Source organism: Camellia sinensis, chromosome 1 (genome assembly GCF_055761805.1).
Source record: "Camellia sinensis isolate YWXY chromosome 1, ASM5576180v1, whole genome shotgun sequence".
Lineage (NCBI taxonomy): Eukaryota > Viridiplantae > Streptophyta > Magnoliopsida > Ericales > Theaceae > Camellia > Camellia sinensis.
Window position 1 is genome coordinate 202,496,216 of NC_138961.1, and position 23,610 is coordinate 202,519,825.

General features: G+C 36.4%; 1 protein-coding gene across 13 annotated transcripts in view; it reads right to left on the minus strand.

Annotated features, from left to right (window-relative positions):
- Positions 1-18,921, minus strand: part of LOC114306220 (uncharacterized) — a 65,796-nt gene extending 46,875 nt beyond the window's left edge. For 4 of the 13 annotated variants that reach the window (XR_014343060.1, XR_014343061.1, XR_014343059.1 and 1 more), the window contains exons 1-11: positions 14,244-14,316; positions 13,211-13,497; positions 11,960-12,033; positions 9,386-9,459; positions 3,984-4,060; positions 3,358-3,659; positions 3,148-3,193; positions 2,867-2,926; positions 2,452-2,614; positions 2,031-2,156; positions 1,421-1,500 (exon numbers count right to left, since the gene is read on the minus strand). The gene's annotated coding sequence lies outside the window, so the exon portion shown is untranslated. Of the gene's footprint in view, positions 1-1,420; positions 1,501-2,030; positions 2,157-2,451; positions 2,615-2,866; positions 2,927-3,147; positions 3,194-3,357; positions 3,660-3,983; positions 4,061-9,385; positions 9,460-11,959; positions 12,034-13,210; positions 13,498-14,243; positions 14,317-16,081; positions 16,149-16,261; positions 16,436-18,562 lie in introns of those variants that run through there. The other 9 variants (XR_014343066.1, XR_014343062.1, XR_014343064.1 and 6 more) reach the window with 9 other exon arrangements.
- Positions 18,922-23,610: the final 4,689 nt, after the last annotated feature.

The window sequence follows — 23,610 nt, forward strand, 5'->3', positions numbered from 1 at the left end:
TATGTTTAAACTTTCTATTACTTATTATTATTATTGTTGTTATTATTATTATTATGATTATGCAGGAAAATCTTAAAAATTAAGAGAAGTTAAGTCAAGTTTTGAAGGTTCAAGGGATGGAGGACAAATGACAATGTAAAAAGGTGGAAGTTATATTGATGGTTAATAGAAGTTTTTTCCTACATTTCTTTGTATAAATTGCCATTGATGGCTCTATTGTAGAGGGCACCAACAAATCAAATACATGACTTGATTTTTATTTCTTTTCCATATTAGGAGTAGATCTAATCTACATTGGAGTAGTTCAAACTTAGATAGGAGTAGTCTTAATGTATTTTATTTGTAACTTGATTGTTTATTCAATCATTTTACTTCATCATCATCTCTCTCTCTCTCTCTCTCTCTCTCTCTCTCTCTCTTGTTTGTTTTGTCATTATTTTTACTCCAAGGAAGTCCTTGAAACTTTCAAGACATAAAACCTCAACACAATTGCTTGATCATCATGTTGTTTGGTGAGATTTTAGTTAAGTCTCTGTCGATCTAAGCCTAACAAAAATTCTACTAACAATTTTTGGCTTGCCCAGTGAAACATATTCCTAATTTGGAATGAGGACAAGAATTCGAATGCAAGATGAAGTACAAGAAGACCTGAAATACGACATGAAAAAATATTGTAGAATACAATCACATGATGTTTCAATAAGTGGATTTCCATGAAATGACGTGTTGAGAAAAATAGATAAAATGATTTAGTTTTGTGAAGATGAAATGTGTTGGCATGAGAATGAAATTTTATATTTATAATACTCACTTTTAACGACATGAAATGCACGCCATGATGATGGTTCTACAACGCGCGCTGTAAAGTCGTATAATAACCAATCATGGAAAGTCATTCACTTCAATGGCATGTCACAATACGCCGTTAAAAAGCCTTAAACAATATATTTTGTGTGTAGTGTTTTAAGATTTCTACTACTACTTTTGCACGCTGTTAATTCGTGGGACAAACCACAACACTCTTTGCTTGTTGAATATTTCATATAACGGACTTTTTTGCTGGCCGTAGAATATGTATATGTACTTTTTAATTCGGCAGGTTCTATTTGACTTGCTCTATATAATCTAAGAAAACATTATAAACAAGCTTCACAAAGCATCAATCAACTACCAAAATATTGTTTTAAAATATCAAAAACAAATTATATCCAATCATGAACATCCAATAATTGTTTATACATTCCAAACATCCAAAAACTATGTTCGTGAAGCTTTAAAAACTATCCTTAAGTTCAAAACCATCCAAAAAGTTCTACACAACCCAAAAACTCTATTCTTATCTAGGTTTTTAAACAAATCCAAAACTATCCAAAGATTATAGAAATCCATTCATCAAAGTCATATCCAAAACTATCCATACCTGTGCAACGACTTTTGATGTGATAATGCTCCAAATCCAATAGTTGTGCTATCACCATTGCTATCACCACTTTTTGCTTCCTAGACAAACAAGGAAGTGAAATGAGAATAGAATCTTTAATTCTTCATAAAAGTACTGGTAAAACTTTCCAAAACTTTGAACAAGTAACAATGAGGCTATGGACTTAGAAAAATTCCATTTTCAGAATTTTTAGATCATTTTCCACTATACTTCATTTAAAAAGTAACTAAAATTCATCTGCCTGGTAGAAGATTATTTTGAAACATTGTTTCTTGATAGAACTCTTCAGAATGTGTGTAGTAAAAATTTGGAAATTGATCCAAAAGAGAGAGAGATGAATAACCAGAGCCTAAAGGTGGTCCCAAAAATATTTTGGATTGGACCTTGACCTTTTCTAGATTTGAATTTAATACAGGGGTCATCTAATAATAGCTGGGATGCAATGTTGGGGGTCCCAGTTTCAATTTTATTACAAATAGCACATCTTTACTTTATTAAAACTATCATTTTTTATTATTATTTAAAACTCATTTTTTATGTTTGGATTAGAATTTTATATCTATAAGAACAAAGAGAAACTCTAGCATACCTTAATTAGATCTAAGGAAGATCTCGCATCAGACAGATGAACAATGTGAAGATGCGCTCCTTCAGCAGGGCCACCAGCCCTTGCGTCGTTTGCTACTGTTAAGAGCTCTCTATTAGCTGCCTCTTCCTTAGTCATCATAGTAAAAATGAGCAGAAGGAGAACATTATCCATCCATTTAAGATGAAATTAACATAAATCAAGCAAACCATAGTATGTAAATACATTCATCCTAAAATTCACACGAGGCATTCTTTTCATACTTTGAAGGTAGAAGTAGATAAACACAAATATGACTCTGAAAACTAGCAGCCTTTAAAATAATGTATTTATGTACTATGATTTGCTTGATTTATGTTAATTTCATAAATAAATAAAAAAACATAATTTGGGTGCTTAGTAGAACGTAGAGAAATCAACTTACTTTTCAGGAAAGGAACTTGAGCAATATTTTAAAACGAAGCAAGCCTAGTCTTGAGATATGTTGAATAGGATCGAGGGTCATCTGCAATATCTTCAAGTTCTTGTTGAATCTCTGCATGTACAGGTAAAAGTCTTCTATACTTTGCCAGTATGGACAATCCTTCCTACAGGTGAATAAGAAGATCAACTTCATTAGAAAATTATTCATTTAGTGGGGGGGGGAGTGCATCTAAGTTTAAAAAAAAAAAAAATGTATATTGCACTGTACATTAAAAAAAATAATCTGTGAACTTGTGGATAAATTTGGAAATGCATCAGTAAACATCAAAGAAGTGGCAGCAAATAACACTGTCATTTATTTCATATGAAAAACAATTAATCATTGTAATATGTGGTCTACATATCACCAAACGCACCTTAATATGGTCAGCATTTGTCATGGGAAAGTCATTGATCCCCAAAGGACACATAAAGGACTACAGCAAAGAGCAAAAAATGTCAGATTTAATACATGATTCTCCAACAACTGGAAGAATGGGAAAGAATAACACATGCACACAGATTATCAAAGAGAATTGGCAATCAAGCCAAGAAAAAAAAAAAAAGTTTTCTGATATCCCACGTATTGAGCAACATTGTAGCAACAAGTAGTACATTAAATGAAAGGGAAAGAAAAAGAATACGGATAATTCCCTACCTTTAAACCAAGAACACTGGCGTTGATCATACTAAAAGAGCTAGCACTACAAATAATTGGCAAAGAGTAAGAAGAGAAGTATTTAAATGTTCTTTTATATGAGAAGTTATGTGTGAGCTATCAACTCGATCCACTCAAATAATTGGCAGAATAGTACAATGATTAATTTGACTAAATACACCTTTGATTAGTTATTTGTGATGCAAATACCTTCCTATATGGGTTGTCAGGAGGTTTCGCTGATGGCAACCAGATTGGATCCTCAAAATGTGCCGCGGCTCTCTGCTCTCTCTCTCTCTCTCTCTCTCTCTCTCCATAAAGGGCAGCAACATAATAATTTATTTTTTGTAAATTGTAACCAATATCATCATTATGAATGGAATTGAGTAAATGATACAAGCTGTTTTGGTAGGATTTTTTCTTTCTTATTTTGGCAGGATATGGGTTGTTTTTGGTGGGAGACTATTCACGTCAAAAAGAATCCATTACTGCCTGTAGTTGATACAATTCTTCTGCAGAAAAACAGAATCTGAAACTTTATTAGACATCTCATAGAACTATAAATTGCACCATCTTCAAGGTCACTTCACTACAAGTTTTCATCAATAATAGGCTTTTAAAATCCAACCAAGTCTGATTTTTTAATTGTTCCAAATTTCCTTGCCAAAATTTCTCTTTAAGTGAGTTGAGATAGGCTTATGATGATTATTGCAAGCTTACTATAATGATTTTTAAAATGAAAATTGAAGAGCTAAACATAAAGATATAAGCATGCTTTAACTTTAAGCAGTCTGCATGGTGAAAAATGAAAAACTAATGGTGCTAACCATCCATACCTTGAGTTCAAAAGCTTTTTCGGCAATTGTAGATGGAAAACTATTAAGAGGCATGTCAACCAATGTTATTAACCCACCTGTATAAACGAAGTTAATTAAGTAGTTAGTTACATGTTGCCAATAAAAGTTTGATTTACAAAGTCAACGACCAAATATAATTAGATACAACAAAGAAATGAATTATTATTTCTGTATATATAAGGTAACCAATAGGGTTAGGAATTATTATAGAATGAGACATGTACTCAAAAGGTTTTTAAAGCATTAGCTTTTGAGAAATCTATGAACTATTCTCTTAAAGATGATCAAAGCAAGACTAGATATAAAGGACCAAGATCTACAAACTGTAGTTTTAGAGAAGAGAAAGAGTTGGGGAATGAGTTAGACTTCATTCCCTTTTATATTGATAATTCTGAGCAATTACAGGAGTGCCATAAGGCATAATTTTGAGCAATCAATCCAGAGAATAAATAAGAATACAATCAATTATTTCCTATTCTAACACTCTCCCTCAAGCTGGTGCAAAGATATCTCTCATGCCCAGCTTGTTGAGAATGCCATGAAAGGATTTGCTTCCTAGTCCCTTGGTGAGAACATCAGCTAGTTAGTCCCCAGTCTTCACAAATGGAATAGATATGGTGCCACTAGTAAGTTTTTCCTTGATAAAGTGCCTATCAATCTCCGCATGCTTAGTTCTATCATGTTGAACTGGATTATGAGCAATATTGATTGCAGCCTTGTTGTCACAGTATAGTCACATGGAGTTAGTTTGATGAATTCCCAAGTCTCCCAATAATAGTTTAATCCATAGTAACTCACATACACCCTGAGCCATAGTCCTGAATTCTGCCTCAGAACTTGATCGAGCAATCACATTCTGTTTCTTACTTTGCCATGTGACTAGGTTGCCACCAACAAATATGCAGTATCCAAAAGTTAATTGTCTGTCAGTGACTGATCCTACCCAATCTGCATCAGTAAATGCCTCCACACTGAGATGGCCATGTTTTGAGAAATAGAAACCCTTTCCAGGAGAAGACTTCAGGTATCTCAGGATTCTCATAACTACCTCTAAGTGGGAAGTTCTAAGAGCATGCATAAATTGGTTCACCATGTCCACGGCAATGGCAATGTCTGGACGTGAGTGGGATAAGTATATAAGCTTACCCACTAGTCTTTGGTATCTCCCACTGTCCACTGGCTCTCCCTCTTGATCCTCACTGAGTTTCTAACCTGGTTCTAGAGGTGTATCACATGATCTACCTCCAAACAGTCTAGTTTCCTTTAACAAATCAAGCACATGCTTTCTCTGACATATAAAGATGCCATCCTTGCTCCTAGCTACTTCAATACCTAAGAAATACTTCAAACTACCCAAGTCTTTGATTTCAAACTCCTTGACTAAATATTCCTTCAACCGAGGGATCTCCTCAACGTCATTCCCTGTCAAAACAATATTGTCAACATAAACAATGAGAGTTGTGGTCTTACCATGTGAGGAGTGTTTCACAAACAAGGTGTGATCAGCTTGACTCTGCTTGAACCCATATTTCAGCATAGCTTGAGCAAACCTTTCAAACTAAGCCCTAAGGGACTGCTTTAGTCCATAAAGCGGCTTTCGGAGCCTGCGTACTTTACCTTTGGACTTAGCATCTGAAAAACCAAGAGGAATATCCATATAGACCTCTTCTGTTAGGTCTCCACGAAAGATGGCATTCTTCACATCAAACTGATGAAATGACCAATCCAAATTGACAGCAAGAGAGAGTAAGATTCTCACAGAGTTCATCTTAGCAACCAATGCAAATGTCTCCTGGTAATCTACTCCATAAGTTTGAGTGAAGCTTTTAGCAACCAATCTTGCTTTGTACCGCTCTATGGAACCATATGCTTTCTGTTTTACCGTGTACACCCACTTACACCCAACTGGTTTTTTCCTCTATTACTCTACTAACTCCCAAGTGCCACTTTTGCTGAGAGCTTGCATTTCTTCTATCATGGCATGTTTAAATTCAGGAATAAAGAGAGCATCGTGAAAAGTGGTAGATAGATTCACAGAAGATACATTAGACAGAAAGGCTTTATATAAGGAAGACAGATTAAAATAAGAGACATGATTAGTAATAGGATGCTGAGTACATGACCTAACTCCCTTCCTATTAGCAATAGGAACATCAAGATCAGGAACATCAAGAATAGGAGTACTAGAATTAGAATTACCTGGACTCTTAGGGAGAGTAGGCTCTTGTATCTAAGTGACTTGTTGTTTGTCCTTGTCCCGAATATAAACTTTGCCTGCTTCCTTGTCCTCAACAACTGCTGGCTCATCATCCTCTATCTGTTCAACCACTGGCAGAAGAGAAACAGGCGGAAAAAGAATCTCTTCACGCCAAGGCTCCCCCTGAAGAGATGACTGAGAAACCGGGGAAGGCGGAAAGTAAGGCTAAGACTCAAAGAACGTGACATCGATGGAGACAAACCATTTGCGAGTGGGAGGGTGATAACAGATAACCTTTTTGGGTGGCAGAATAATCCAGAAAAACACACTTAAGTGACCTAGGATCTAATTTACCACGAGTGGGAGAATGATTATGGACAAAGCAAACACAGCCAAAGATCTTAGGAGCAATGGAGAACCCAAAAGAGAGAGACCCGAACAAAACTTGAAGAGGTGTTTGTTTTTGAAGGACTTGGGTAGGAAGACGATTAATCAAACAAGCGGCAGTGAGAACCGCTTCCCCCCAATAGGATCGAGGAACCCGTATCTCAAAGGATAGACAATGGGCAACATCAAAGAGATGGCGATTTTTGCGTTCCGCAGCAACATTTTGTTCAAGGGTATTAGTGCATGAAGTCTGGTAAATAATGCCATGCGTGGCGAAGTAAGTGACAAGACCAGAGCCAATATATTCCCCCCCATTATCATAACGTAGAATTTTGACAACCGCCCCAAACTAAGTACAAACCATTTTATGAAAGTTTTGAAACACAGAAAAAACCTCACTTTTATCTTTCATCAAATAGACCTAAGTGGCCCTGGAACAATCATCTATGAAGGTAACAAACCATTTTTGATCAATTAACGACACAAAACGGGATGGACCCATACATTAGAATAAATCAAAGAAAAGAGAACTAAACTTTTATTAATAGAAGGAGCAAAAAAGACTCTGTGTTGTTTTCCAAGTTGACAAGACTTAGATTGAAAATCTGACACATTATTTTTCTCCAAAACAGAGGGAAATAAATGCTTAAGTAATAAAAAATAGGGATGTCCTAAGTGACGGTGCCACAGCCAACTGTCTTCCTTGGTGGATGGTAACTAAATAGATTAATGAGTCAGCTTGTCTGTCTGATCTAGAATGTAGAACCCATGTTCCTCTCTACCACTGTCAATCCTCTTCCTCGTGATAAGGTCTTGAAAAAGACAACGATCAGGAAAAAATGTCACATTACAATTTAAGTAACGGGTGATACGACTCAAAGATAAAAGATTAACACTAAAATTGAGAACATGAAGGACAGAAGACAAAGGAAAGGAAGAAGTGACATGAATTAAACATTTTCCTGACACAAAGGAAATGGTACCATCAGCAATACGCACTTTTTCCTGACCTGAGAAGGGGATATACTCTAAAAATAAATTAGAAGAGCCAGACATATGGTCGGAAACACCGGAATCAATAATCCATGGTACAGTCGTATGAGATGGCAATGCACATGGGGAGGAAGCTAAGTTACCTGAATTGGCAAAGGAAGAAGAGAGTGCACCTGTAGCAGAAATGGAGGCTCAACGATCTAGCAAGTGGCAAAGAACAATCTCAAAATCCGAGGCAGATAACCTTGAAACATCAGCAGCGGAGGAGACAACTGGAGATGAAGATAGTGGCGCAATAATGTCTGAAAGATGGGCTCGTGCATTGGCCCCACGGCCTCTAGTACCAAACTGACCCCCTCGAGTACCAGGACAGTCGCCTCGGCCACCAGAGGGAGTGCTATGCAGCTTCCAACAAGTCTCTCATGTGTGGCGAGGTCGACAATAGTAGTCACAGTAAAGATTATCCTTCTCAAAGGAAGGACGAGAACCACGAGTCACACAGTTGCCATCGCGAGAGGGTTCGGAAACCAAGGCCGAGCGATCAGTAGTAGTAGAAGGAAGCATCACAGAACGGCAACTCTCCTCATTTTGCGCAAAAACAAAGGTTTCCTAGAGAGAAAGAAGCACATCTATGCCAAGTACTTTGCTCTGAACTGGATTATACTCCACATTTAGGCCTTCCAAGAACTTGAAGACCCGCTCTTGCGCCACAAACTTCTGGTAACTAGCAGAATCAGTGGGACAGACAGGCTTGTAATTCTGAAGGTGATCAAGCCACTTCCACCCATTGCTAAGGAAGATAAACTACTAGAGGATAGTCTTCTCACCTTGTACCATCCATTCAATAGAGCGACATAACTCGAAAGCCTTTGAAAAGTTTCCCTTCCTGGAGTAAGTAGTTGCTACGGCCTCCCACATATCCTGGGCAGTGTCCATAGACAAGTAGCCCTCTCCAATTTCCGGAACCATAGAATGGATTAACCAGTCCATAATCAAAGAATTAGTAATCTCCCACTGGTCATAATGAGGGTCGGTGATACAGGGTGCCTGAACCCGCCCATTAACATATCCCATCTTCCTATTGCTCTTCAAGAAAATAGTCAAACTCTGCGACCACGCTAGATAATTCTGACCATTGAATAGAGATGTGGTGATTCTAAGGCCAGTGTAGAGGGTATCAGTCATAGTAGAAGGGTTTGCCATGGGATGCTACTAACTACTCCTCAACCACAATGCCAATCACAAACCTAGAAGATGAGAGTGGAGGGATAAGCACAATAATAACTAGAAACTCATAAAGAAGTAAGAAACATTTTTTTTTTTTTTATGTAACAAACGAACCATTACAAGTCAAGAGGGAGAGAGAAGAACACACTGACTATTCAATTGAGAGAGAGTCGACGGCAGCCTAGGAGATGCCGACAGAAGCCAAGGAATCCAGAGGGGCTGTCGACAGGACCTAGGGTGCCAGAGAAGCTGCGGACAGACCCCCTAGTGGACTGACGATGGCTTGGATGGACTATGGGATGACAGACGATGGCCTAGGTGAGAGGCTGCTGTGGCCAACTAGGCTTCTGGGGAAGAAAGAGCTGCCGGCAGACAGGAAAAAGGTGTGGGCTAGGGTTTAGGCTCTGATACCATATAGTTTTAGAGAAGAGAAAGAGTTAGGGAATGAGTTAGACTTCATTCCCTTTTATATTGATAATTCTAAGCAATTACAGGAGTGCCATAAGGCATAATTCTGAGCAATCAATCAAGAGAATAAATAAGATTACAGTCAATTATTTCCTATTCTAACACAAACCAGCAGTAGCCGCTCTAGTCCCTGAAGGAAATCCTTGCCATTCTGTTCTTTTAGGGTCATCGAGATGTTCATGCCTGCCATGAAGGTAACTTATGAATATCATATCAAAGAGAATTTAAAAGCCTGAAAATTACTTTGATCAATGATCCTCACATAAATTTTTCAGCAAATACATGAATCAAGTGAACGGGAATCCAACATCACCAGAGAACAATGATGTCATCTAGGAAAATTTGACATTCCAAGAAAAATTGTGAATGAGACCTCCAATATAGTGCAAGAGAAAATTTTACTACAGAGAATGAGTGTTTAAAATAAAAGATGGGTTTTGATTGTTTACTAAACAAATTAAAAATAGTAACAACCATGGCAAGTAAACATTCTTTATAAAAATAAAGCAAAGCTTTCTGAAGCTACACCAAGGCCATAGCAGCCATTCAAGAAAGACCAAAACTAACTGAAAATGATCAAACCAAAAGCATAATGTAGCCAGCAAACAGAGCAAGAGAAAAGGCACCTAGGGTAAAAATTGACTTATAACATTGTCCAATTATTTCAAGATGGTATACAGCATCTTGGACGTGGACTAATGGGAATTTGTGCTCCAATTCAACATTCTAGTGTAAGTTGTAGAAATGTTTTTATTTTAATTTTTAGCCAAAACCTTTTGGATTCCATTTTAAAATAATATTTTGTATGCATTGAACGTTGAAAGCATATGGCCTTTTTTTGAAATGTGCCTCTTCTGGATTTTTTGAAATCTCCAAGCAATCAATGTTGTATGCTACATTGTAATCGTGCTTTATTTATATATTTTGTTATATCTATCTTTCTAGAGAAAAAAAAAAAAAAAAAAGGCATAAATTGTAGTGCTAGTTACTTTTTTAGAAGAAAACAAATTGATAGGTACTATTGTTCCCGTTTACTTCTTGAAGGTGAACATATAATTTTTTCCTTAGCTGCTATGTTTGTTGTAATCTTCTTCACTTTGGTATAGTTTTCTCTCTCGCAATTGAAGGTCGTTCATTATGGCTTGCCATACGAAAGTGTTCCATGGGAGCTAATTTTAATTTAATTTAATTTTTTTTTTTTTTTAAAATGGATGGCTTTTCTAAGCTTATATTTGCTTTAAAATTTGTATGGGTGCTTAAAGTTTTCCATTGTCCCATGTCTCCATGTTGATGCTAGAGATAAGAATGTCATAGTACCACTTGACATAAACAAACACACACCAACCCCAGTATTTTTGTTCAAGAGTTGTATGGTTATTCTAGCTGGCATGTGTGCACACATACTAGCAAGGTGGGTAAGTACAAGGTTAGGTGGGTGTGTGATTTGGGACTTTCTCTTGCCAAAGTACTCCTGGCTTTTGCCAACTCAAATGACTATGAATGGAAACAAAATAATGTCCTCCTAAGATTCAATTAGGAAACTTGACTCGGGCAAATATGTTTATTCAATAAAAGAATTACCCAGGAAACAATAAGCCTGAAATTGGAAATTAGAAACATGTCTTATGAACTATTGCTAGATTGGTCCTATATATTTGCTTTGTCCAGTATCAGCTGAGAAAAAGGGAATGTGAACTATAATTGCAGCTTTCTATTTTTGACAAATATAATTTTTTTTTATTATTTAAATTAGTAAGCTTTTGAAAGAACTTATGCATTCCCTTTAAAATCTACTTTTGAATATTACATAAACAAATCCCCCAAAACTAACACCGGGCATTCCTTATTAAAGATTTCCATCAAACTAGAAAGGAGATAAACATTACTCATTACATTACTCAAGTCACCAGTGGACACAAGGGGTGGCTAGGGGCACCATGGGCCCCTGTGATCCTTTCAAAGAACATAACTAAGAATATGCACTAGCTGCCATGTACTAACTCACATCTTCATTTTTTGTTTTGTGTCATAGGTCCTCAATTTCTTATTCTTCCACTACAAGCAAAGGTATAATTTTTCTCAGTTCCATGAATTACTAGCGGGTGTGTTTTTTACTCTTTTATACTAGTTAGACCCCCACGTGCGGAGCACGTGGGGGTCACGACATTGTTAGCGTCGATAATTGAAATGTACATGTAAAATATGAGATGTCCCAAGGGTAGACAGAGAATAACACCAAAGGGACATACTCATTTGTTCATCCAAATCACAGAGAATTTCTTAGCCCCTATACTTTGTCTCAATGATCAATTACACACCTAGACTTTGAATAATGTCAATTTTATCCCTATACTCTTTGAAATCGTATCAATTTAGCCCCTACCGTCAAATTTGAAATGGAAAAATTTCAAAAATTACAATTTGACCCCGATTTCAAAAGAAAGATGCAAACTCACCCTCTTCTACTCAAATCCACCATCTCCTAAAACCCTCTCCAAATCCAAACCCCAAAACCACTTCTACTTCTTCTTTAACCTCTCTCATCCTTCTCTGTTCTAGTATCTTATACTCACTTTCACACACACATATAGATATATATATATATAGAGAGAGAGAGAGAGAAAGAAAGAAAGGAGGAGAGAGAAGATGAAAGGAGAATATGTAGAGGAAAATGATCCCACACCTCTGATGAAACCAACAGTCCCACCATCGCCACCATGAAATCACTTGTGAAAAGATTCGCATCCTCACATTCAACTAAAATTTGATAATAACTTATCATTTGCAACAAAGTAATAATAATGATAAATAACCATTGAGCTTCCTATCTATAAACATCAAAATTCATATCGTACGACTCAAAATAATATGCAAATGTGTAAAGTAGATATTGAAAGAAAAACTAAAAACCCTCACCAGAAATCCTATCGATGAGACCGAGCACTCGACACAATTCAATAACTTGCTGATACCTTGCAGCAATGGCAACAAAATCAATATGTCCCTCTATGTGGATGTTTGGGAAGTTATTATTTTAGTAGGCTACTTTAGTTTTTGGCTATTTTAGAAAACTAAAATTTTTGTATTTGGGAAGATGATTGGATTCAACTGTCTTTCCCCAACCTTGAATTCACATTGAGAAAGAAATTATTTTGGAAAAATTTCTTGTAGTGCACCGAAAATGTGGTAAAATTTTAATCTGTTCTAATAACATATTAGATTGTTAACCATTAACTCTTTTAAAAGTTTAAAATTTGTAAGGAGAAGTGTAATTTAATCTTTATCCATTTGAAGGGGGAAAAAAAAGTGTTTGGATTGAAAAACAGACCTAAGAGTTACGTGAAATCTTTCTTGCAGTTTGCAAAGTCACTCTGACTTTCACATTTTCTTCAGTTGTCAATAGATAGTAAAACTACCACTTATCAACGACAAATACAAATATTTGATAGGACCTAGGTGTGTAGTTTGAAGTCTATGTGACAAATGCAATTATGCTGGCTTCACTTGGGAAAACACTTTGAAAGAAGGAAGTGGTCCAGAAAACGAGTTTCACATAGAAATCCACTCTTTTTTGTTTTATTTGTTTTTTTTTTTAAAAAAATAATAATTTAATTTACAAAAGTCCATATGTAGAGGTCACCAATCTATTTTGCCTGTGGACCAAGACAACAATAAGTGGAGAGGCTGGTGAATTGAAAACAATTTAATTTTTAATTTTCCAAAAATAAAAAATCCAATAATTTGCATGTGCATTTTTTCTTTTTCTTTTTTCTATTGCATTTCAGAAAGTATGTATGATGAGGGACGTATTCAATCCAACAAGAAGAAAGAAAAAAAAAAAAGAATCGATCCTGCTACTTGGATGCGGACAGCATGAAAAGGAGACTCTTTGAAGCAGATATACTAAGAATTATTGTAGTACTTGATAACTAACCTTTGGGAGCCAGCAACTTTGTACTTATGGACAGGAAGAACATTTATCTCTTCCTCAGTCATTGAAGAAACCGTGGGAACATTATCAGAATCTAGTGCTCTTAAAGTTTGATAATTTGCGTTTAGCAAACAAATAGCTTTTAAAAACCTGATTTAGTTTACCTAAATGAAGTTTTTATGCTTCCGGGAAAAGAAAATAAAAAGGAGAACAAAAATTGTGTACATCACCTCCTTTGTATCATTTTTCAGTTCATTTGTTGTTGAATCTTCGAGCTAGACCATAGTGAACTTCAGAAAATCAAAATAGTTAAAATTTAGATTTAGTTTACATGTGGTTTTAAAATTGATTAGAATTTGAGTAGTTGAATTTTTTAAGGTTGATTCGAGTATCTGCAATTTTTAAGATTTGAATTTGAGTTTAATTTTAAAAATTCATGTTAGACACACAAACATTTAAATTAGATTAGATTCCCTCAAGTTCCACAACTTTAGTATTTATTATTAGCAAGCATCGCTTGTGTTGTCAATATTATTCGATTTTGTTTCATGGACCTCCAATATAATTATATCCGTCATTCCTAATTGAAAAAACATTCAATGAATAACTGAACAAGGTGTTGACAATCATACACAAACATCTAAATTACATTCTCCACAAGTTAAAAGCAGTTTGGAATACTACACCGATCATTTGTATTGTCTAAAATATCATACATTATTCCTAATCCAAAACCAGTTCAGCTAATACAAGAGCAACGTCTTTTCCAATCATACATAAACATCTAGAAACCAGTTTAGTAAAACAATCGCTTTTGTTTCCTTGAGTTGGGAAAATTTTGTAAAGCAAATAAAGAGAAACATAAAGAATGTAAAGGCAATCTGAAGTATATTATTTTTCTTTTTTCTTCATTTTTTCGGGCATATTGACAAATATGTGGTTTGCATGTAGTGCACATAAATACAAAAGAAAATAGGAACATGGAAATTAGGATATCATACAAGACAAATAAGTGTGGAGGTAGGCATGTACATACCAGAATTTGCAGCCATGAGAGAAGAGCATTACAATATCAAGTTGAATGCAGGGATAAACATCAGACAGTGATGCTGAAAAATGAAGACAAGGATAAATACATGAAAGCAATTTGAGAGAAATAAAGAAACAAAAAATCTAAAATTAGCATTAACAAAAACCTTGACTTTTGATTTTGTCATATTAAGGTAGTGTTTGGAAGAGTTTGGGAAATATGATTTGCGAATAAAGTTATATTTTGAGTTTGTGTGTTTTGGAATTATGATTCGAGTGTAGAAAATTTGTTTGGTTATGAGTTTGAAAAGAGTTTTGAATTGAGTGGGGAATTTTTGATGTGATATATGATATCTGATGCAAAAACTTACAACTCATAACCAAACATACGACTCAAAAATCTATTAAAAGCTCATAAAAAAATTTTAAAAATTCCAAAAATATTGTTTTATTAAATTTTTTTTTTTTTTTAAAATGCCAATTGCAACCAAAAAAAAAAAAACCTTGTCCTGTTCCGGTTGACTGGTCGGACGACTAGTTTAGCCAAATTTCAAAAAAAAAAAATCCCGCCTAACACAGAGTTTTCTTTTTGTTGTGGAAATATAATTTGAAAAATATATCCAAACATGGCATTGGAATGCAGGGGTGGAATTATAGTTTGAAAATCTATCCAAACACAGCCTAAGTGTCTCCCTTATTAATTCAGGAGGAGATAAATACACATGAGAAGTAAAATCTAATCAATTCCAAAATAGAGCAGGAGAGGCTGATATTTGGCATAACATAAAAGCCACACCACCCCTCTAATCCACAATGGATGCAATCCAAACAAAAGAATAGATTCAATTTGTAGAAGACAATCAAAGTGACTCATTGTGGGATACAAAATGTTTGCATACATGAATTTAGATATCTGGTTGAATTCTTCAAATATCTCATCAACTTCATATGTAATCTCTCCTCTTTAACAAATCTGGGGTTCAAAGGCTGGTAGGTTTGGTCTATAATAGGTGATTTCAGGGGCACCCACAAATCCAGTTTTACTGTAATCAAATATCTGGGTTAGGATTAGATGTTTTGAATCTGATTTTCAACTTTAGAATTCTAAACTTTTCCCTGGTTTATTGAATTTTGGTGTGAGTTTTGAAACTTATTACCGATGTAAAGTAGTAGGGAGATAGATGTTCAGATTGAAGTTTTGTGGGAGATTATGTTGTGAACATAACTGGTACATTTTAAGATGCAAGAGGATTATTCTGAAACTTGCATACAGAAATTGTTGTATACGTCTCCACTCTAGAGGCATCAAATATCACCCTAAAGCCTTCTATTTCATTACTTGAGTTTGTTATCTATCCAGAAGAGTTTGAGACATCTTCCTCTCTTTTCATATTCACATCTATCCTTCTTCTAAAGGTTTGGTCCTTTTCACCAACGATCCTTGATATAGTAAGTGGCGATCAGAGGATCATGGTTGTGGTGGAAAATCCCAGTTTGTGCTTGATCCAAGCATGCCCAATTGACAAGTATTCAGAAAGAGTGTGCCGATTTCACTCTTACCATGTCTTGTCCAACTAATTTCCTTACACGAATAAAGGAGACAATTTTGTCTAAATTTAATAAGGAATCAAAAAGTGTGCTACTTTCTCATACAAAATAAACAAAACTTGAATTAATTTTTGCCTTTGCTAAACTTGGTTAGGCTTAGTCAGCCATATTGTCAAGCAGATGGTATGCATAATTTGTCTATGCACTAACAAACATCAATCTAATACAGATGCATAGAAATCAGGTATTGACATCTCCATAGAAGACAGAGAAATAGCAAACCAAAAAATTACATACCAAATAGTATGGATTTGCATCTGGTCTGTGAAAGAAAAAAGCATACAGAGTTCAGCCCAAATACAAACTGGAGAATAAAGGAAGATACAACACTCAAACGAACATTCATTGTAAAAAATTGAACAATTTCTTTGATAAACCTGAGAGTAATTTGCAACAACGAAATTGAATAATTTACACCTCTTAATATCTCACGACTTGAGGAACAAGCTTGGGTGAAAAGCACACTGCCTAATCTATAGCGGCACAAATCTCGAATTAATGAAGAGCTTGCTGGAGAAGCACCGCATACAACTCAGCCGGTGTCATTGTAGCTTCCCTAGCAATCTTCAACGAGGGTGATTTCATAATTTCCTGTTTGTTAGATGCACTATTTAGACTCAAATTTTGTTGCTTTTATAAATAGGTTATAGATGTATGTAGTCTTCTCCGCAGGGGACTATACTATGCTGAGTACTGGCTGGTGTGCTAAAATTTGTTTTTGTTTTTACAAAGCTACTAGGTAGCTCGAAACGAGCTACCCGAATGGCTCGAAAGTATGATTTGCCTTTGCTGTCACGTGCTTAGTAAATTAAAAGAAAAGAAACAAACGTATAACAATTTAAAAACAAAACACAAGAGAGAGGAGAGGACAGAGAAAGCATGGGAAACAAGAGAGCAGAGCAAAGCTGCCACAGTGAAACATCTTCTCCGACAACCACGACGACGACAGACTTGGGTGTTAGCTGACGACCAACTTAGGTAAGTTGTGACAATGAAACATCTTCTCCGATGACGACCACTTCTATTCGAAATCCCTACCGTCGTGCATTGGAGATTAGGTAAGTTCCTCTTCTGATTTTTTTTGCATTTGTGATAGGTGCAAATCTATTGATTTTTGTGATGAATTTGAGATGTCTGCAATGGTTCTGGGTTTGTTTTGTTTTTCATTGGTTGTGTGGCCAATGTTTTTGTAGTAATGCATTCCAGGTGTTTGATGAAAGTCCACATAGAGAGATTGTAATTTTGTTAATGAAAATAGTAAATTCTGATTCTCTTCAGAACTAGTTTATGATCTAATGCATTCCAGGTTTTTGTAGTGATGCATTCAATTGTAGGAATTTATGTTGTGGGCAATTGATGGTTTATAGGGTTTGTAATTTTGTTAATGAAAATAGTGAATTCTGATTCTCTTCAGAACTGGTTTATGATCTGATGCATTCCAAGTTTTTGAAGTGATGTAGTCCGATTACACAAATAATTTCCAAATACGAAAATGTTTACTTCATAACACATACTTACATATTTTGATGGGCAAACAAAGAACAAATGCCCATGATTTCCATTCTCATTGGTTTGTACAATATACATTGCAACTGTTCTCCCACAGTCACACATTCTTGGTTTTAATGTAATGTTGCTATTGTTCGTAGAAGAAGAAGCCATTTTTAATCTGCAACTAAACAATGAGAATGTAATATGTGGGTGCTTGGGAAGTGGCTATTTTAGAGGCTTTTTGGCTATTTTAGTAGGCTATTTAGTTATGTTTGGGAGGTTAGGTTAAATTTTTGAGGTTGAAATGACATTTGAGGTTGAAATGACAAATTTGTCCCTAATCTTATTTTTTCCAAAATTGATCTGCAGGAGCAAAATGGTAATTTAACTGCCTATGGGATGGCAGTGGTAGCCTGAGCCTACACTAACATAGTGTAGGCTGTCCGTACATGACAGCCACTGCCTTTTCTTTATTTATTTTTTTTATTTTTAAATCAATGGGTTAGTGTGGCTAATTCGTAACGATCTGCTTTTGTTTTCCACAAAATAGTATTTGAGATTTCTTTTTCTTAAATCCGTATGTTAAGTTTCCATATCTTCCTGATAATCTGAGATGTGCTTGCTTGCTGTTGTCATGTTTGATTGTACTTTCAGACATTGTATCAAATGGACTGCCCAGAACTTGGGTTTGTTTTTGACTTTGTATACAACCAAAGGCAAAAACAAATTCAGCAAGAATACCACATTTATCAGCAAACATTGTTATGGAAAATTTCAGCAGCAAAACAAGATTTAGCAAATAAATTCTTGAGCAAAAACTCAACAGCAAACCAATTTGTAGCAGAAAAACATTATCGGCAAACAATTCAGCGGCAAAACATGATTCTAGCATCAAACATTCTTGGGGAAAAATTCACCAGCAAACCAATATGTAACAGCAAAAATCATTGGAAACAAAGAAGCAGCAAAAAAAATTAAATGTGTGGCAATGAACATCCCTACAAGATCATCACCACAATTAATTTGAACATCCCCAGAAGAACTAACTGTACAACCCACACAGCAAAATCAAACCACATTTTGACATAAATTAAACTCCATCAAATTCTTCATTCAAACAACTGAACATATATACATACAATACATTAGAGAGTCAGGCAAAAAGGAAAAACACGAAACCCTAATTTCTTGAATCTTCAAACCCTAGTTTTGCGATGTCGGGTTTACCTGAGATTCGTTTTCAATTGGTCGGTAATCCGGCGTATGACAAGTTTCCGGCACTGAGAGGAGTCAGATGAGCGTGGTCGAACGAGAGGAGCATGAGAGGAGTATCTCGCTGACCACCAAGTCGAAGGAGAATGAGCATTGAGCAAAGTATGAGAACTTTCCAGTGTGGTGTCGGATGAGGTAGTCGAATGGAGTCGGAATGGCACGTCGGAGAGGTAGTCGGATGAGCGAGGGATGAGAGGGTTTTAGGTGGAGAGGAGCAAGGGGATGAGAGCGATAGAGGTCTTAGGTGGAGAGGAGAGAACGAGCTCAAATTGGCCAATTTCCCTGGTTGTGGCATTTTGAATATTTTAGTCCGACTCTAATGTTTTCTATTTTATTCCTAATATAAGGTGGAACGGGTTTAGCAAAATCGTTTTCATTAAAATAGTATTGGCAAAGCCGTTTTTGATGAATAAAAAAATAATAGAATTTTTCTTCGTAAAAATAATTTTTAACCTAATTAATTTTAAGTTTATATAAAATGATTTTTATAAAATCATTTTAAGTTTATAAAACCGTTTTTATTTTTATTAATTTTTTTTTTTAATTTAGAAATATTGTTTGCCTAAAATAATATTTTTATCATAAATAGAAAATGATTTTTGGAAAGCCGTTTCATTTTAAACAAAGTCCATCTTCTTCTCCCTTTACGAAAGTCGTTTCTTCTTTTCCAGCCCATCTTCTTCTCCCTCACTCAACCGAACTCCGAAGGGAAGACCGACGACGAAGAGGAAGCAACAAACAACGGCCAACAGTACACCACCGGGAAAACAAGGAACACCTTCATCAAACACCCACATTCAGGTTTGTATCGCATAAATTAGGATTTTCATTTCAACTTTGGGATTTTAAATTTCGAAATTAGGGATTGCTGAATCTAGGGCATTGAAAAGTTACAAATTTTGTTATTCGTAGGATATAGTTTACGATTTTCTGTATCTCAGTTCACTTTTTCTGTATCTCTGTTCACTCCTTTTTTGTTTATCATATAATATCCTTATTTTCCTCTTTTTCAATACTGTGAATATTGAAATATCCTTGTTTGTATGTCGGTTTGAAATATTGAAATCTTGAGACATAATCTTCTGTTTGGAAATGTATTGGGAATATAGGGCAAAATTTTAGAACAAAAGTAGGAATAGCAATGAAGTAGAGTGGGATTGGATTTGTGGTGTTCTATTCCTATACCATTCCTAGTTGGGGCAGTACTACTGGCCTTGGCTCATTATTAGGATCCTTGGGGCATCTCCAATGGAGATGCTGAGCACACTACACACAGATTTATACAAGTATACACACCACACGTTTGGCCATAAGCTAATACACCTAAAAAATCAAAATTTTATATATACTAGGGTAATACACCTAAAAAATCAAAATTTTATAAAAATCAAAATTTTATAAAAATCAAAATTTTATATATACACCTAAAAAATCAAAATTCTAAAAATCAAAATTTTTAAATGCATAGTCGTATATCTTGTGAGCATAAAATTGAAAATTAGATAAGGTAGTTCATGTATCATAAAATAAACCCATATATATATATATATATATATATACTAGGCAGGGAGGCCATGGCCTTCCATGGTTTGTGTGCATGTGGTATTCACCCTGATGGACTTTCAGGATGGTATAGAGTTTGAGTTGGAAGTAGAGAGAGTTTGAATTGAAAATAGCAAGTTCACAAGAAGTAAAGTTCGAATTGAAAGTACGGAGAGTTTACCATTGCTTTGTTAATTTGGCCAAATGATGCCTTTGGCCTTCAAATCTTCAATTAATAGTCTAGATATATATACAAATATCAACAATCCAATGGTGTGGAAACTATCTAATTCTTCCATTATAACCAAATGATTGCCTATTATATATTTTAATTAATAGTCTACATATGTATAAATTTCAATGATTTAGTAGTATGAAAGCTATCTACATCCTTCCACCACCTTATGATGAAAAAATTCTACAATTATCTACCTAATTATAAGGATTTCTACAAAATTTTACATAAATCTAAAATCGAATTTGTAACTCAAATATTTGATAAAATTCCCAAGTTGTGACATTATTCCCCGCCTAATACGACCACATCCTTAACGCAAATCCCTCGTGAAAGCTTTCGATCTTCTCTTCGAATTGATGCAAGAGTTTTGCTAACTCGCTAACTCTCAACTTGTCAATTTCAAGTAGTCCATCTATTTTACTTGGTATTTTTAACACATCATTGGAGTTTCTAGTGATTCCAAACCTTTAAAATATCCAAATTCAACCTTTTAAATCTCCACATTCAAGACGTATTAATAGTATAATTTTCTCTCAATAAATGCAAATTATATAGATAGCATTTTTAAGCAAGAGACTATCTTATTTACGATTGACCCATATAAACACTAGCTTTTTATAGTCAGTCAGTAAAGAGATGAGACATAAGCAAAAGAGTGGACTCTATGATTTCTTCTTTTTCTTCTTTTTCCCTTAATCCCACTGTCCCACTGTTCACTACGTTGGGATTGATCTCTTATATTAGTCAGTCATTACGGCCGAATACCAATCCAAATAAATATATATATATATATATGTATTTTTTAGATCATATTAGTCAGTCATTACGGCTGGATACCAATCAAAAAATATTGTGGGGATATATTTTCTGAGTCCCAACACGTGGCCAAGGTGACGCCGACGTGTCAGCCGAGGTGCTATGTGTCCAGGTTATGACGCCGAGGTTATCTCGGCAACGCTGAGGTTATCTCCGAAGATATCGGAATCCAAGATAAGCGGATAGGGGACAAAGTCCTAGAATGATGAAGGACTATGACATGGATAAGGATAAAGCTCTTAGGGAGTTTATCTTTATCTCTTAGGGAGTCCAAGATAAGCACTGAGCAAGAGTCCATTGAAGCTTGGCTTCTAGTGGGACAAGGATTGAGTTTGTTATAAAAGAGAGGCACCCCCATGGGTCTAAGGTACGCAAGTTATATTTTGAACAGTGAGTTTAGCACTATTGATTATCTTTAAGAGATATACTGACTTGATTGTCGGAGTGCCCCCGGGTAGACGAACCACCGCCGGAATCTTCTCTTTCTGTTGCAGGTCAGCCAGATGTCATCTATTCTGCCAGTGCTCTCCAGCTGATTACTGAGTTGGGCAATGTGATCGGAAAATCACTCACACAATTTGGCGCCGTCTATGGGAAAGAAAGAAGAATAGATGGCCAGTGACGGACAGAAGGAAAAGATTGGGGACAACACTCCTACTGGGAGTGGCAGACCTATCGACCTTGACGTCGAAGGAGGCAACCGCAACATAGAAACTCGTAACCAGAATCACAACAAGAAAGACGTCGGCCAAGATAGAGACGTACCAAAGTAGCCAGATCGAAGTGGGTACTACCATGAGGATGGCCTCTAGGTATGGAAGGACATATGCCTGCGGAGGGACGAAGAGGTAAAAGAGATGGCAAATAAATTGGCAGACCTGCAATTGGTCGTCAATTTTATGATGCAAAACAATGTCATGCAGCCACCATACCCGCTGCAAGACACGCCAATTCCAGCGGCCAATACCCAGAAAGAAGGGCAGAAGACAATCCCAATAGCCCCTCAGCACACCAGAAGCGAAAAACACTCTCACTAGCCTTTCAGGGAGGTCAGGAGAGGAGAGGAGAGAAGAGAAGAGTCGCGGAGGACGCACCGCGCCAAGGAGGCTGACCCCAAAGAACATCGGCATGTTCAGAGACAGGCACTCTGCTTCGACACAACCCACAGAGAAAGATCGAAGAGGATCCACCATGAAGCTGAGAGTAGTATACCGAAAAGACTGAAGTCAGGAGATAGTCGAGCTCTTAGACGAAGCAAAGAAGACTTAAGAGATTACCTCAAGAGGAAACAGCAGAATGCCGATACCGAGGTAACTTCCCCTGAAAAGCCGAGAACACTGTTCTCAGTGGAGTTAGACAAATTTAAGGTGCTAAAGAGATTCAGTATGTCGAGGCTCCAAATATACGATGGTAAGTCAGACCCTAACTTTGACATTGGATTATACTTGAACTCAATGGCATTATATAGTGGGAACGAGTCGTTGCTTTGCAAAGTGTTCCCTTCATCATTCGGGGAGATTGCATCAGATTGGTTTCATAAACTACCGAAGGGAAGTGTGAAGACCTGGCTGAGAAGTTTGTGGCCAGGTTCGTAACAAATAAGTTGCAGCCATTAAGAGTGGATACATTGATGGCTCTGAAGATCAGTAAGGATGAAGGCCATAGGGCCTATGCAAAACGGTACTACGAGGTGTTCAACCGAATACCAGAATGTAATCAAGAGGTGGCAGTCGTATCTTTCAAGAACGACCTCAATGACAACTGTTTACTACGAAAATCTTTGGCGAAGACATTGTCAAAAAGCATGGAAGAGCTCATGACGAGGATCGAGAAATACGCCAGAGCTGAAGAAGATACATCGGGGACCAAGGAGGTAAAGCAAGAAAAGGGAAACGGCTCGTCGAAGCGAGGCTGAGGTAACAACGGATCCAACAAACAGGAGATAGAACTGAGGGCAACACAGGCAGTGACAACCGTGTTCCGAATCCCAATTTGCAAAGTCCTGGATCAAATTCAGAATCAACCTTATTTCAGAACACCTGCAAAAACACCAGGAGAATTCATGAGAAGAAACCTTGGTAGACATTGTGCTTACCACAATGAAAACAGGCATATGACTCAAGGCTGCAGAGCCCTGAAAACACACTTGGAAGACCTAGTGAGGCAAGGCCATGTGAGAGACCTTGTTGATGAGGCCAAAACAAAGGAAGAACAGGCAAGATTGCCTCAGGCGACAGCAGCTCCACCTCCCCCAGCGCAGTAACCACAAGCAGGAGGACCTCGGGTAATTAATGTAATTCACTCAAAGGTCAACGAAAATGAGATTCGGGGAGAGACCCAGAAGGTAAAACATCTGCAACATGTCTACCAAGTCGGGGAGAAGAGACATCGGCCAAAGGAGTGCCAA